Source organism: Vipera berus (genome assembly GCF_964194415.1).
Source record: "Vipera berus genome assembly, chromosome: 2".
In the NCBI taxonomy this organism is placed as follows: domain Eukaryota; kingdom Metazoa; phylum Chordata; class Lepidosauria; order Squamata; family Viperidae; genus Vipera; species Vipera berus.
The window spans coordinates 35,737,480-35,755,115 of record NC_138203.1 but is presented as its reverse complement, the minus strand read 5'-3'; positions in this window follow the sequence as shown (position 1 = coordinate 35,755,115).

The following is a 17,636-nucleotide window of genomic DNA, read 5'->3' as shown; positions in this document are numbered from 1 at the left end:
CATTACTCTAACAACCAACTTTAAAGAAAAAGAGGAGTAAGAGAAATCAAGAATATGCTGGGAGTGAATTAATCAAATAAAAGTTTAACAAACACTTTCAATATTCTGTCCCTTGGTATTCATATTTATATTTCATAGTAGAAGCAAAAGAGCACTAGTAATATACTGTATGTTGACATTTTCTGTTAATTATTTAAAACAATGAAAAAAATCACATCATGCAAGACACATTCTGCTCTGCCAAAATTTTATGAATGAATATATTAAAGGAGGAGGCCAGTTTGGTGTAATGGTTAAAGTTAGTTATAGTTCCCAAGAAACAATTTTGCACTTTATATAGGAAAGTATTGTGTTGCTTCTAATTCATTATTTCTTTCAAGAAAAAAAGGCTTAAAATATTCGAAAGGTGCCAGTCTGACAAAATTAGTTTATTTTAAATATATTTAAATTTAAATATTTAAATTAGCTGTTAATCAACTTATTTCATACTGTATTTGTCCTAAGAGCAGAAAGTGAGCAGAGTGTTCTGAACCAGCCCTCTTCTGGCCTTGTAAAGGCAAACCCCTTTTTAGAAAGAAGAGACTGGAGAGCGTCCAAGGCTAAAAGGCATCCGCCAAGATTTATTACGCAGTTAACAAAAACACTAGAGCTTGTCTTCTCAAGCGGAAAAGTTGCTTTCAGCAACCAGCCCCTCCCCAAACACTCCTTTTATAGAGAGCTCAGGGCGTGGTCTCCCTGTGCCTCCTCCCGAGGAGTCCCACATTCTTTCTTTGTTTGTTCCTGCTCGACTGCCTCCTGCGTCGGGCGTCCTTGAACAGGGCCAGCTGTGGGTCATCATCTTCCGCACTATCGGGCTCACGCAGCTGAGAAGAGGGCCCCGGCTGGGAACTCTGCCAAGCCTCCACGCCATCATCAACCGGTTCGTCTCCCACACGGTCCTCCTCCCCCTCATCTGAGTCATCCGACACATCTGAGCCGGCTGCCGAAACCACAGGCTGGCCCTGAGTCACAACACTATCCCGCACCGCAGGGCCCTTCCCCCGGGTCTGCCGATCCGGATGCGGTCGGGATGGGAACTGTTCGTGAAACGCAGTCACCAACGCAGGGGCATGAACGGCGGTCGCGTCTTCCCATGTGAAGTCCTCCGGCCCGTACCCTTTCCACTCGATCAGGTACTGGAAGCGACCTTTCAGCCAGCGGGAATCCCTGATGCTGGCGACCTCGTACTCGGGGGTGCCGTCGCCATCACCAGGTCCTGATGGGGGAGGTTCCGCTTGGCGAAGTGGACAGGCCGGTTGTTCGGGGACCAACAAGGACCGATGGAAGACGGGGTGCACGCGCAGGGAACGTGGCAGAGTTAAACGATAGGCGACCGGGTTGATGACGGCCTCGACTGGGAACGGTCCAAGGTAACGGTGGTCCAGCTTCCTCGCCGGCCGAGTGGATGGTAGGTTCCTGGTGGACAGCCAGACCCGATCCCCCACCGATAGTGGAGGCGTATCCCTTCTCGACCGATCGGCGAACCTCTTGTAGTCGGCCTTGGCCTTCTCCAGCTGCCGTCGCACCAACCGATGGATCGCCTGTAACTCCGCCATGAATTCGTTCGCTGCCGGCTCCGATGAGTCCACGGGAGAAAGGGGGAAAAACCGGGGGTGATAACCCACGTTGGCCAAGAACGGTGTCATCTGCGTGGAGGTGTGCTGCGAGTTGTTAAAAGCAAACTCGGCTATGGCCAAATAGTCCACCCAATTGTCCTGCTGCAGGTTAACGTAGCAGCGCAGATACTGCTCTAAGATGCCGATGACCTTCTCGGTACCCCCGTCGGTTTGTGGATGATGCGCGGACGAGAGGCAAACCTTAATGTCCAACGCCCGCATCAATTCCTGCCAGAAGCGGGCTGTAAACTGGGCCCCCCTATCGGAGACAACTCTATCGGGAAGGCCGTGCAGCCGGAACACCTGTTGGATGAACATGCGACTAGTGGCGCGAGCTGACGGTAAGCCGCGACAGGGGATGAAGTGCGCCATCTTGGTCAGCATGTCCACCACCACAAACACTGTCGTGAAGCCGGAAGATGGGGGTAGATCCGTCAGAAAGTCCATGGACACAGCCCCCCAGGGTCTCTTGGGTGTTGGCAAAGGCTGCAGTAAACCAGGCGGGGCCCCTGTCGCTGACTTGGCCTGCCTGCATGGGATGCAAGAGGTGACATAAGACTGGACGTCGTGTCGGACTCGGGGTCACCAGAAGGTACGGGAGACCAGGTTCAGAGTCTTGAACAGGCCAAAATGCCCCGCAGCCGGGTTATCATGACACTGGCTGAGGACGAGTCCCCTGAGTGGCCCTCCTGGAACATAGAGCCGGTCACGATAATACAGGAGTCCATCCGTGACCGACCAAGGCGAATCTGGCCCCACCTCTTCCTTCCGCTGAGCCACCCACGCCTCCTGCTGCTGCGCCTCCCGGATCCGAGCCCGTATATCCACCGGCTCCCGCACCGCAGCAAAAGACTCGACGGGGATCACTGTCCTGGGCGGAAGCTTGTCTTCCACTCGGGTGTACTCGGGCTTCCTGGACAGAGCATCCGCTCTCTGGTTGTGCCCGCTTGGTATGTACCGCACCCGGAAGTCAAACCTCGCAAAGAAGAGGGACCACCGGATCTGGCGTTGGTTCAAATTCCGAGCGGTCTGCAGGCTTTCCAGATTCTTGTGGTCCGTCCGGACCTCGATTTGATGCCGCGCCCCCTCCAGATGATGCCTCCAAGCCTCGAACGCCGCCTTGATGGCCAGCAGCTCCTTCTCCCAGATGGTATAGTTGCGCTCCGAGGGATTCAATTTCCGAGAGTGATACGCGCAAGGGAAAAGGGTACCGCTGGGCGTCGTTGCCTGGAGTAACACGGCCCCAATGGCAATGTCGGAGGCGTCCGCCTCCACGACAAACGGCCGTTGCGGGTCGGGATGTTTCAAGATGGGCTCCTTCATGAAGGCATCCTTCAAAGCTTGGAACGCCTGTTGTTCGGGGGCGTTCCACTGGAACCGAGTCTTCTTCTGCAGGAGCCGGGTGAGGGGGGCTGTCAAGGCAGCAAAGCCAGGGATGAATGTCCGATAGTAGTTGGCAAATCCAAGGAGTCGCTGAACGTCCTTCACGCGACGCGGGGGTTGCCAACTCTGCAACGACTCAACTTTACTCGGTTCCATGGCGATGCCCTCAGGAGAAATGCGGTGACCCAGGAAATCGATGGTCACCTGATAGAACTGGCACTTCTCCAACTTGGCAAACAGCCGATGTTTCCGGAGGCGCTGCAGGACCTGACGGAGATGCTGATGGTGCGCCTCACGCGACGGGGAGTAAATCAGGATGTCGTCCAGGTAAATCACGACAAACTGGTCCAACAGATCTCGAAAGATGTCGTTCATAAAATGCTGAAACACAGCGGGGGCGTTGGTCAGGCCAAACGGCATCACCGTGTACTCGAAATGTCCATAGCGAGTACCAAACGCCGTCTTCCACTCATCACCCGGCCGAACCCTGACGAGGTTGTAAGCTCCACGCAGGTCCAGTTTCGTGAAGATCTTAGCCTCCCGGAGTCGGTCCAAGAGCTCGGGGATGAGGGGCAGCGGGTAGCGGTTACGCACCGTGATGGCATTGAGTTTCCGGTAGTCACAGCAAAGCCGTAACTCGCCCGACTTCTTTTTGACGAAGAGCACGGGCGCAGACACTGGCGAGGACGAGGGCCGGATGAAACCACGAGCCAAATTCTTTGTCAGGAAGTCCCGCAATGCAGCCAACTCGGGCTCCGACATGGAGTACAAACGCCCCACTGGGAGAGGCGCATCAGGGACTAGATCAATGGAACAGTCATAGGGCCTGTGCGGGGGTAATTGGTCCGCCTCTGACTCGCTGAACACATCAGCAAAGTCGGACAGTTCGGGAGGCAAGGAAACCCCTGAGGAACCCTCCACCTGGCCGGCACAGATATGGCGGGTGTGGTCCACGCACTGCAAACTCGGGAAGGTGACCAAGTTCTGAGACCAATAAATCTGTGGATCATGCGCCCGGAGCCACGCCAGTCCCAAGACCACGGGGAAGTGCAGATCCGAAGTGACGTAGAACTGGATGGCCTCCACATGGGAACTGATGGCCATACACACTGGTTGCGTGGCGGCCGTAATAGGCCCGGACAGGAGCACTCGACCATCGATGGTCTCCACAAGCATGGGCGGATCCACCGGACACTGGGGAACAGCCCATTTGGCCACGAAGGGCGAGTCCATGAAGTTAGTGGTAGCCCCAGAGTCAATTAAGGCATGGACCGGAATCCCCTCTGGCTTGCCAGGAAGGATCAGTCGTGCCTCCAGAATCAAATGCCGTGGAGGTTCACAGGCACCGTCGGAACGGCGTCGCTCGGCGTGGTCGTTGGGGGTCGCCCGATCTATCACACCGTCTAGATCGGGCTCGGGCCGTTTCCCGATAGCAAAGCAGGGGACTTTCTCGGGGCCGGCTTGGTCACTGACGCCCGCTGACGCTTCTTCGGGCAAGAAGCGGCCAAATGTCCAGGGTCCCCACAGTAAAAACACAACCCCCCCAATCGTCGTCTGTCCATATCCGTCACCGATAGACGGGACCTGGCGGCACCCAGCTCCATTGGCTCCTCCCTCTGGACTGGGGGCTCACGCACAACAGGGGCGGCAGGGGTCTGTGGGGTGGCACGGCGACTCTTTCGCTGCTGCAGCCGGGCATCGATCCGCAGACAAAGATGGATCAGCCCATTCAGGTCTGAGGGAATGTCCACGCGGGCCAGCTCATCCAACATCTCCTCCGACAAGCCATCCTGGAAGGCATCCACGAGCGCAGCCTCATTCCAGGCGTAATCCTGGCTAAGCAGCCGGAAATCGCTGATATAGGCCTGCAGGGGGCGCTGACCCTGCCTCAAAGCTTTCAGGCGTCGGGTGGCAGTCTGCGCCTTAATCGGGTCCTCGTACATGAGGCGCATATGGTCACAAAACCCCCCAAAGTTATCCAACAAAGGGCTAGGCTGTGCCAACAGAGGCGTGCCCCAACGAGCTGCATCCCCCGACAGAAGGCTCAACACGAATCCCACCTTATCTCGGTCAGTGAGGAAATCAGCTGCTCTCACGCTGATAAAAAGCTGGCATTGTCCCAGGAAGGCAGGAAACAGTTCTGGATTACCAGCAAATTTATCCGGCATAGCTATCTGACATTTCCTCCTGGGTGGGGGTGCAGCATGTACCTGAGCTTGCAGTTGAGCCACCTGAGCTGCCAGCAAAGTGAGTTGCTGGGTGAGCTGGGCATTCTCGGCAAGAAGCTGCTCCATCGTAGTAATAAGGGGTGGGTGGCTGAAAGCAAACTGTTCTGAACCAGCCCTCTTCTGGCCTTGTAAAGGCAAACCCCTTTTTAGAAAGAAGAGACTGGAGAGCGTCCAAGGCTAAAAGGCATCCGCCAAGATTTATTACGCAGTTAACAAAAACACTAGAGCTTGTCTTCTCAAGCGGAAAAGTTGCTTTCAGCAACCAGCCCCTCCCCAAACACTCCTTTTATAGAGAGCTCAGGGCGTGGTCTCCCTGTGCCTCCTCCCGAGGAGTCCCACATTCTTTCTTTGTTTGTTCCTGCTCGACTGCCTCCTGCGTCGGGCGTCCTTGAACAGGGCCAGCTGTGGGTCATCATCTTCCGCACTATCGGGCTCACGCAGCTGAGAAGAGGGCCCCGGCTGGGAACTCTGCCAAGCCTCCACGCCATCATCAACCGGTTCATCTCCCACACGGTCCTCCTCCCCCTCATCTGAGTCATCCGACACATCTGAGCCGGCTGCCGAAACCACAGGCTGGCCCTGAGTCACAACACAGAGATCACTCATAATGATTGGGATAGGATGGGAAATCAGGAAGTAAAACAAAACGTTTCCACACCATTGTCCCTGTAATTTAGCTGCAGCCAAAGTAACTTTTTTCTTTATATTTTCCCTCTATTGTTTCTTGGTTTTTATGGATTGTTATTCTGAAAGGTAAGATAAGCAACCAAAATAAATAGCAAGAGAACATATAAGCAGGGATACAATTAGTATTTCAGGAAGTTACAAGTGTATACAGTAAATAGGGTATGCACTTAAATAGGGCATGCAAAGTATATATAATAAATACCCTATTTACACTTAAATATGGTATACCCCATTGTATAATATGGGGTATAATACCCTATATTATAATAGGTTATAATGGGGTATAAGAGAGACAATTCAAAATGCCATCATCTATTGTCCTTAACTGAGATTTTCAGTACTCAGCTGAGTACATGTTAACCAATTGATAGTTGATGAAATGACAGTTTTTATTATTCAAGCTGTAAACCTGACTTTGTTATTTAAAATTTAAGTATTTGGGGATGGAATTGTATGAGTAATTGGCTTTCTTCTAAATGAGAATCAAATTAGTGCAACTGATAATATAGGGACAGAATTTAATTTTCTCCAGAAAAAAAAGTATATGAAATTGTATTCAGCATTCTTGTGATAATATATTGTAAATTATCTTTTACCTCAGAATGGTTTTGTTAAATTGTTTTTACACTATGTTTTTGCACTTCTTTTCCACATCATTTTCCATTTAAGATTGCTTTTGTCTAGAAACATAGAATTCTAGTTTACTTCTGACAATCCAAAGATGGGGTGTGAAAAATAATGTTTAATTATGAATTACAGGTAATCCTTGTAGGAGATGATCAGGGTGGGGTCAAATAAATCTTCAGTTTGGAGTCTTTATGCTTCCCAAAGAGATCTAAATCCAGCCCTCCTTAAGATTTATTGAGACTTATCTGGTGCAATTTGCCTCGGCCATTAATAGATCAGATTCTTGTGTATAGTAGCATGGAATAAACTTGTAGTACTTTTGAACCCTATCCCAGCTCATGATATCCTGCACCTGCCAGTCCTTGAAATACAACCAATCGCTCAGTAACCAGTTATGACCTACCTGTAAAATGGGACTTATAAAAAGATCCAAAGTTCAGATGACTACCGTCATCCCAGTAGTCACAGTTGTGTACTTGGTACTTTTATTGCCATTTGCAGCATCCCACAAGTCACCTGATTATGTTTTATAATGGTTTGGCTGAAAACCTACACTTTCAGTTTTTAGCAAACCTGCATCATAGCAAGCAATAGGTTTCTTTAACAACTACAGCATTTGCACTTACAACTATTCTGTTCAATTAATGACTTACAACCATAATGGGCAGCCTCCATTATAGTTATAACTTGAGGACTACTTGCATGGCATTAAATGCTAATTTCATAAATCTATTCTAAGACATGGAATATTATTGTGGACAAATGTGCCTACATTTGGCTAAGAGTGGAAGCAGCATTTTGCCTTCTATAAAGGCAAAGTGAGAAGTTGTAAGAACAATTTATTCAGTTTTACCTTTCATATTTCCAACATATTGGAGCATCTTAAGAGTAATGGCATCTCCAGGTCCTTTAATCAACAGCATAATCAATAACATTTATAGCATAATCATTAACATGTATCCCTCGTATCTCCAGAATGTGCAAGTATACTAGCTTTTGAGATGTGGTTGCATTTTGAAATTGTATCCCAGGTACTTTATGGGCTTTGCTGAGAGACACTATCACTACTGCAGCAAAATTAATTGCCCAAATACTTTGCAATCCTGGAATATACATTTCCTGAAATTATAGAATTAGATTTTTTCCCTTTCTCAAATTCTATCACTGTGACAGGAAAGGATTTCATTTGGCACAGGAATAAGCAATATTTTTTTTATTTTTTATTTTATTAATATTTCTATACCGCCCTTCTCCCGAAGGACTCAGGGCGGTGAACAGGGCAAGAATAAAATGCAAAGTTACAAATATTAAAAGAAGATTAAATAGTTGCCCATTAAAAAACAATTAATACAATACGTTTATAAAAACCCCAAAAATACAGCAATAAAAACCCCAGCAATCCCCCATCAGGCCAGGCCGGCTTGTTCGAATAAAAATGTTTTCAGATCGCGGCGAAGATCGGGCGCCATCCGGAGCTCCACCGGTAACTGATTCCATAGTTCCGGAGCGCCCACAGAGAAGGATCTCCCCCTGGGGGCCACCAATCGACATTCTCTGATCGGTGGCACCCTGAGGAGTCCCTCTCTGTGGGAACGCACAGGGCGCAGGGAAGTTGATGCCGGCAGTAGGTGTTCCCTGAGGTACTCCGGACCCCTGCCATGTAGGGCTTTAAACACCATTACTAGTACCTTGAATCTCACCCGGAAGACAACTGGTAACCAATGCAGCTCACGGAGCAGAGGTGTAACGTGGGAGTATCAGGAGACTCCCAACACAACTCTCACGGCTGCATTCTGTACCAGTTGTAGCCTCCCGGTGGTCCTCAAGGGCAGCCCCATGTAGAGAGCGTTGCAGTAGTCCAGACGAGAGGTCACGAGCGCGTGAGTGACCGTGCATAAGTCATCCCAGCCTAGATAGGGCCGCAACTGGCGCACCAGGCGAACCCGGGCGAAAGCCCCCCTAGTCACAGCCACTATATGATCTTCCAAAGTAAGCCGTGAATCTAGGAGGACTCCCAAGTTGCGAGCCCTATCTACGGGGGGTAATAGTTCACCCCCCATGGAGAGAGATGGAATATCCAAATTGGTCCGGGATGAAGGTATGCAAAGCCACTCAGTCTTGTCGGGGTTGAGTTGAAGTCTGTTCCTCCCCATCCAGACCCGAACCGCCTCCAGGCAACGGGACATCACGTCGAGGGCATCACTGGGGTGGTTTGGGGTCGAAAGAAAAAGCTGGGTATCATCAGCGTACTGATGATACCCAACTCCAAAGCCACGAATGATCTCACCCAGCGGTTTCATGTAGATGTTGAACAGGAGAAGCGAGAGGACTGACCCCTGAGGAACTCCACAAACGAGAGACCTCGCGGTCGACCTCTGCCCTCCTGTCAACACCGACTGCGAATGTCCCTGGAGATAGGAGAACCACTGTAAAACCGTGCCTCCCACTCCCAATCCCCTGAGACGCCGCAGCAAGATACCATGGTCGATGGTATCGAAAGCCGCTGAGAGGTCTAATATAATGTTTGTACATGGTTATATTCCCATAGTATTTTCTACTCAATAGGGTCTCTACCCTACCTAAGATTTTAAATTGTTTAGATACTAATAGATAGCATCTATCATACTACAAACAGAGCAACAAGAATGCCTGAGCTTCCTATTGCCCAATTCATTCTTACAAAAAAAAATAGAGAGCGAGCATTACTTTAACTTATTGCTGGATATGTACTTCAAAAAAGGACAAAGCTAAGCTGGAATACTATGGAGCATCCTGGGATGCTAAAATGAGATTATTGGCCATAATCTTGCTATTTTCCTTCAAATTATATTTTGTAATTGGACACACCAACCATTTTAACTATTTTCTTCATTCATTTCATCCCAGAGATACAACTAAAAAGACATCACATTAAATTATTGTATGTTAGCAACATTACCCACATTGACAAAATAAGTAGGCTGACCAAGACAGCTGTAGTCACTAATACATCATGACTGCATATATTAGAATATGTGGTAATTATACTCGCCAAGTTTTTGTGGAAGACTGATGCATTTTAGGTGAATCACCAATCTACTTTTGGAAGTCTAATGGAGGCCAGCTGGTTTCAGCTCTTGCTGGTGCTACTATTAAACAATATTTAATATTTAAGCTGTTTAGAACACTTTGTTCCCAAGAAAGCATGAATGAGGGGGATTAAATTATATCTGTATTATACTTTTCTTTCTGACTGGTAATTAAATTGTCATTCATTGTGCTATATTATTCATTGCACTTAGCCACATAGTACCTGGGAGAAAATTTTCCCCCTGTTCTACCAGAGATTGTTTCAAAGCTACTTATTTTTAACTTATTCAATGATGAGTACTGCAGAAACAAAGGTCCTGCTTCTAAAGATGATGAGTATCCTACTGTCTCACAGTATTGTAAGACTTATGGAACAATATTTTAAATGAATTGTTAACCTAGCACTTTGAAAGGATTAATTTGATTCATAAGGAGAAGTATAAATTCAAAGAATAAGATGTAGAAGTGTGGGCAGCAAAACAGCATATCTCACAGTCTTTTATAAAGAATAGGACCTAAATGAGAATTCAGCCATAGGTCTCAAAGAGGTCCTTTCAGCCAAATTAATTTTAGAAAAAACAGAGATGGAATGAGCCATAATACTGAAAAACTTTGGATGTTTAGGTATAAGTATATATTGGATGATCTCCAGCAAGGGCAGGATGGTGGTTGTATGTCCATCCTTGCCCTACCTGAACTTTACGTGGCTTTTGATCCTGGTATCCTTCTGGATTGGCTGAGAGGATTCAGGGTGGGTGCACAATGTACTGGTTCACCTGCTTTCTCCAGAGTATAAATAAATATAAGGTCTAGTCATTACCATTTAAATACCATGGATTGATAATAGACATAAACAAAATGAATGCAACTTTAGAGATAAAAGATAATTTATTTAAAAGACCTAAGATTCCTAGTTTATTTCTAGTCAATGTCACAGTAAAAAAATTATTAAATAATTCCATTAAGTTCCTGTTAAGAGTAGGTTTTTGAATTGATTTTTGTCTGTTATATAATGTCTTTGAAGATTCTTATGTATGAAAAAGAAGGTGGATAAAGAATACACAACATTAAAAATGTATGTTTCCATTATGACTAATTTTACTAATTTAATTGCTTTGTTCCTTGAGCATATTGCTAGGTAACAGTTGATATTGAATTACCATATAGACCTTTGAAAAGCTACTTCAAATTGAATTCCTGCTCACAAACAAGATGAATTGAAGCATTTAAGGTGACAGGGATAAACAGATTATCTAGACAGGCTTGTTGCTACCATCCTAGTGAAATTCTCCCATGATCAGATAACCAAAAGCTTTTATTACTTTCTGTCAAAAGTCTTATTCCTGGAGATCATTTCACTTCATTAATCTATTCCTTTATTTGTCTATATGTACATTATATTTAAATATAATGTACATATAGACAAATAAAGGAATAGATTAATGAAGTGAAATGATCTCCAGGAATAAGACTTTTGACAGAGAAAGTAATAAAAGCTTTTGGTTATCCGATTGTTAAAAGATGTTATTTGATGTTAAAATATAAAAGGCTGCTCAAAGCTTCCTGTTACCTGAAAAACTATTTCTCCATTGTCCTCTGATCTCATGTTCAGGGATCAGAAATATAATTAAACCATTTAAACCAAATAAAGCCCCAGGTTCAGATGCTATTATGTGTGAAATAATAATAAAAAATTGCTATGTTGCATGCCAGGGCTAGCTTGTCAGTCCCAAACTCAGACAACACAGTGACATCCAGTCAAATCCAGTTCTTTATTTTCTTGTATCTAATACACAGAATCTTGGCAGACTAAAGGTATTACCTTCTAACCTACTAAATTTACACTGGGAAATTCTAAGGAGTGGCTATCCTGAACTTTTTTCCCCTTCTCCCATCCAATTCAGGTCTCCACAGTCTCTTGTCTTGGCTCCTTCTTTGGAATGTGCGGTCTCTTCCCTGGGAAGCCACAATGCCATTGCTGACATTCCTCCTCACTCCTTCTTCAGCTGCATACTCCATCACATAGCTTCACTTTCTACATCAATGGACAATTCAGACATGATACCATAGGTTTGAGATTTTGATACAAACACACACACACACACACCCCAATATATAAGAAGGGTAAAAGAGATGATCCAGGTAACTAGCACTCAATCAATTTGCTAAGTTAGATCGGCAAAATGTATGGTGAACAGCTGCAGAAGAAACTAATTGCTTGGTTTGAATCTGAACATATTTTGAGTGATGAACAGGCTGAGTTTAGAACAGGACAATCAACGATCATGCCTTGGTGCTGCAATGTCTAGTAGAAAAATATATCCATAATTCAGGACAATCCTTTTATGCAGCATTTATTGATTTTAGGTCAATTTTTGACACAGCATCTAGAATTAAACTGGCATCAATTCAAAGATACCACAACTGACAAAACATCTACTCCTGCTGCTCATTAAAATGCAAGAAAATACAAGACTGAAGGTCAGGTACACTAATCAAAGTAACTGAGAACTTGAAGAAATGTTTTATTTTTAAATAACCCCAGTTCCTTTTTAAATGCTATAGGAAGAAGGAGAAATACATTTTCAGTTTCATTAGTTGATCATTTCAGTTCACCATTTCATATATTTTTAGAAGAAATAAATTATTGTTCCTTGTATGATGTTCTGAAAAGGTTTTTCATTTCATTATTTTCATACTTAATTTATAGCTGTAAATATAGCGTTAGAATTAAATGTTGAGCATGTACTTTTATGTGGATTTTAAATTCAAGTTTCCAATGCAGATGGCAATTTTTAAAATATTGAGAAATTTTCAATTAAAGATTAAAAACAATCATATGTCTGGTGTTTAGAAACGTGGGTAGCTTTTATTAAATAGAGCTGTCCAATGTTGTAATATCAAGTATATTACTGATTGCAACATTTTAGTGCAAGTACAACAATATACACTATTGATTATACCGTACACCATCCAGAGCCCCTCTCTGAGGAAGATCATTTCATTTCATTAAATTTATATGCCGCCCTTCTCCCTGAGGACTCAGGGTGGCTCACAACAATAAAAATTAAAAAACATAGAGTAAAAAATTTAAAAGAGAATTAAACAATAAATACAAAATTACAAAACAATTTAACCCAGTAAAAGCCTAATTAAAAATTGTAATCGATCCAGGCCCGCTTGTTGGAACAACCAGGTCTTCAGGTCACGGTGGAAGGATCGAAGGTCAGGGGCTGTCCGCAGCTCCAGAGGCAACTCATTTCAGAGGGTCAGCATGCCCACAGAGAAGGCTCGCCCCCTGGGGGTCGTCAGCCAGCATTGCCTGGCCAACGGAACCCTGAGGAGGCCGACTCTGTGGGAGTGAACCGGGCGATGGGAGGTTGACAATGGCAGCAGGTGGTCTCACAAGTACCCCGGGCCTAAGCCATGCAGGGCTTTAAAGGTTATTACCAGCACCTTGAATCGCACTCGGAGGGTAACCGGAAGCCAATGCAGCTCATGCAGGAGTGGTGTAACATGGGAGTACTGAGATACTCCCATAAGCACCCGCGCGGCTGCATTTTGCACCAGTTGAAGCCTTCGGGTGCTCTTCAAGGGCAGCCCCATGTAAAGAGCATTGCAGTAATCCAGGCGAGAAGTGACGAGGGCATGGGTAATTTTATAATTTTATAATGATAAGGTAAAGGTAAAGGTTCTCCCGCACATGCGTGCTAGTCGTTTCCAACTCTAGGGGCCGGTGCTCATCTCCGTTTCAAAGCCGACGTCTCCATGGTCATGTGGCCGGCATGACTAGATGCCAAAGGCGCACAGAACACTGTTACCTTCCCACTGTAGTGGTCCCTATTTTTCTACTTGCATTTTTACGTGCTTTCAAACTGCTAGGTTGGCAGAAGCTGGGACGAGTAACAGGCGCTCACTCTGTTACGTGGCACTCGGGATTCGACCCGCCAAACTGCCGACCTTCTGATCGACAAGCTCAGCATCCTAACCCACTGAGCCAGCGCGTCCCTTTTATAATGATATCAACAAGCAAATATAACTGGAAATTCTTGGTCACCAACATATCCAATTTCAGGTAATAAGAAAGGCTGCTGTTTTCAACTTGAGTAAACAAGCAACTATAATCCTGAATAACTCTATTTAAAAAAATATATTTGCAGAAGAACTTCACAACTGTAAAATACATTTTATGTGTAAATTGTCTGAACATGAAAATACAGGCTTCAAAAATATTTTTTTAAAAGCCTTTTCACATCAGATCCTTTGCAATTTCTCCTACTACAGCTATAGTGGTGATGCTGTCCCTACTACTATAATAACTTTGATAAAAACCATTCAGAAGTGTACACCACCCACATGCCTTACATAAGCCAGGCTGTAACAGGTCATAGAAGAGCAGTAATATTTCAAAAAAGAGTAGGTGTGTTGCACATTCGTTTCCCAAGCTATTCAATACAGAAACAATATTAACAATGTGGGTGGTACATGAAGAACCAAGGATAGCAACCCAAAAAAAGAGATGGGATGGCATAACTGTCCTTGGATGTTTTCATAGTATGGATTTTTCTGGGTTATTGTTTATATGTATGCCTTATTCAGTTAGCTAGTTTAGAGTCATGGTAACGGTAAGATTTGCTTGCGAACAATATTGTTTATAACAATGATTCAGCTGTTAGAATTGTATTAACCATTAGTTTCACATGCTACAGTTTAAAAAGGAAAGGCTTCCTTAGATCTGTCTTGATTTGACTATCCTTAATAGTTTTTATGGTAACAAAATGAAGTGGTTGCCAATATGTTTGTGGCTGTTTTTCCAACTTTTTGGTTTAGCCTACTTCATACTCTTACTTCAGACACATTTTGCAAAGCCTAGAGAAAGCTCTAATGCTGGGAAAGTTGGAAGGAAAGAGAGGAGGATGGCCAGCATCAAAGTGAATGGACTCAGTTGCAGTGGTGATGGGTCTAAGAGAACGTCTACATAGAGTATGATCACTAAAAATCAATACTGACTTGATGGCCCATAATCATTCAGTCATACAGTCCTATCTCCCCAAGATTATCTGGTGCCCATCCAGAGGAAATGTGTCTTCTTCAGTCTTCATAATAAAGAACATAGGTAATGCTCTTTATCTAGCAACAATGCGTGCTTACATTCAATCCCTTTTTCAAGGTATCAGAAGTCTGAATTTCAGCTCATCCAATTTTTCATCATTGCTGAGAATTCTGGCAGGTGAAATATAAACAAGGCACCAAAGTTGGAGAAAAATGAAATACAGATTAGATTAGTCTATACAAATAAGGAAATACACTACACAATCTAAGTTATGCTGTGATTATTCAGTCTCTGTATTTCTCTTGGAAGGAAATGGGGGGGGGTGTTTTCTGATGAAACACATATAGGATCAAATGTATTTTCTTCCATGTTAATAAATGAATTATACTGAAAGTTGATATGAAGTATAAAACATATTACTCCATAGCTTTACGTGAAATACAGAACTTTGGAAGTGTTGTCCCCAAAACCAGATCTTAGCTTGGTGCTGAAGCCAATTGATCACTAAACCCATGATGTGGAAAAAGACTTTTATTTTGGTACCAAGAGATAAAAGTGGCCTCAGCTTTGAAAGCTATCAAGGCAGCAATTAGAGTTTTACAGCAGTTTTTATATTCAAAGGTGATTCACATACACCCCTTTGCCCTCCCCCAATAATACATGCATGACATATAATATTGATTGGTTACCTGGATTGCAGCCCCCCAAAGCTTCCTCGCTTGCTATCCAAAATAGCTAAATGTCCCACCACCTATTGCCCTTCTCAGGTCACGGGTATCTTGCAAAGAGTCTAGTTTTCTGTGCCAGCTATGTGGTTTTAGGTTTTCTTGTAAGTGAGACTCAACATCCTGGCTAAGTGGTTGAACCTGTGAATCTATTTTGTTTCATTGTCCCTGCAGCCCCACCACCCTCATGCAGCCCCCCTCGCACTGCTCAACTGTTAGCCAGCTTGTGCTGCAAATCCCTCAGTGAGGAGAAAGGAAAAAACCTGTTAAAGAAAAAGTTGTTTAAGAGTAAATGTTTCTCTCACAATTCATCTTCCTCATTATCATGTCCATCACAACCACGCCTTGGTCTTTTCTCCACATATGACCTTTCTGATCTCCAGGGCCTCATCTGAACATATATTCTTTCATCTGACTCTTCAGAAGAATAACTGTAAATTTTCTATATTTCAGACCTTTTAACGAAAATATGAAACTAGCTAGGAACAGTGGCGTAGCGTGGGTTGTCAGCACCCGGGGCAAGGCAAGTAATTTGCGCCCCCTAACCCATGGATTTTAACACTCGAGTCTCTTCCACTAGATTAGTTAAAGAAACCCTTACCCCCTAAGCACATGTATTGTTTGTTATGAAAATACTGATGTAATTAAAGTAAAATGCATCTAATGCGCCCCTTCAGATGTTGCGCCCGCCCCCCCCTGCACTCCCCCACGCTACACCACTGACTTAAAGGAATGCCAGGGACGACTATTGCTCCCCTTGTCGTGTGTTCATCAAAACCCTAAATAAAAAAAAATTGGCGTGTGATGCACGCCTCCCTGAATAAAGGTGGGTTGGGGCGAATGAATCTCTGCCCCCCCCGCTTCCGTTTGGATTGGTGCTTTGAGAGGGCTGCCTTCGGGTCAGCGATTTTCAGAGTTCAGCCGCAAATACTCAAGGCTTTTGATGTGCGCAAAGTAGCTTCAGATTCCCTGGGGAAAAAGAAGCGAGCGGGGTGGGGTGGGGTGGGGTGGAGGGAAATAAAAAAAAGGTGAGTAACTCGTCCCTCGAAAACTTAACCCGCCGTTCCTTTTCCCCCGCCATGGCAGCCGCAGGTGCAGCGGGGATTAACCACGGCGTGGAGCCACGTGGACACTGCGGCGTCCCGCTCCGCCCCTCCCGCGAGTGGGTGGCTGATCTTCCGCGAGGCTCGTAAGCCGAGCCTTTGCCGGCTGCCTCCATCCCCAGCTTGGCTTCGCGCGCGATCGCGGAGACGAAGCGGCAGAGCCCACTCGGGCCTTCCGAAGCGCCACTGAGCGGGCCCTCCTTGGCGCCTTTGTTTTTTTTTTTTTTTGGCCCCGGGTGTGAATCTGGCACGGAAAGGGCGGCAGCGGCGCTGCTCTTCTCTTTGCCTCGTCCCAACGCGCCTTGGCCTGATCCCAACGGGGCGTCGGCGGACGGAGAGGTGCCGGTGCCGGCGGCGGGATCGGACGCGTTGCCGGGCTTGACCGGCTGCCGTCCCCCCACTACCACCGACCCTCGGCGAAGCGGAATCGTCCCCCTCCGGCGAGCTTAATGGGCGCCCCCCCAGATGTTGCGCCCGGTGCGGCCGGCCCCCCCTGCACCCCCCACGCTACGCCACTGACCTTATCTGATTCCTTGGAGCCAGTCTGTTTTGCCATATTATGCCCATAATTTATTTATTTTATTTATTTTAATTCCATTTATATCCCGCCCTTCTCCAAAGACTCAGGGCAGCTTACAAGCTTAGCAGTAGCCTTCATTCTATGTATATGCCTGCTTATTAGGGCTTTCACACACACACCCCAAGCGGCATTATTACAAAGTCAGCTTAATTGCCCCCAACAATCTGGGTCCTCTGGGTTTCCTAACCCAGGGCTTTTCAACCAGTGGTATGGGTACCACCTGTGGTACATTGGCACCTAGCAGGTGGTACATGACCATCCTAGAAAAGTGGTAGCGGGGGAGGGCGATGAGCTGAACCGGTGGCAGCACTGCACAAGCCTGAGCAAGAGATGGCTGGAGCTGCAGGGCTGTCAGGGCTCAGTGGAAGCACCAGGATCAGCATTAGTCTCCACCTGGACCTCGTTGCTGATCCTGGCACTTCTGCTGAGCCCAGTAGAAGCGCTGATCAGCTGGAATGGTGCAGCATCTCCAGGGTCTTGTGATTTACATTCAGATGCTTGGCAACTGATTAATATTTATGATGGT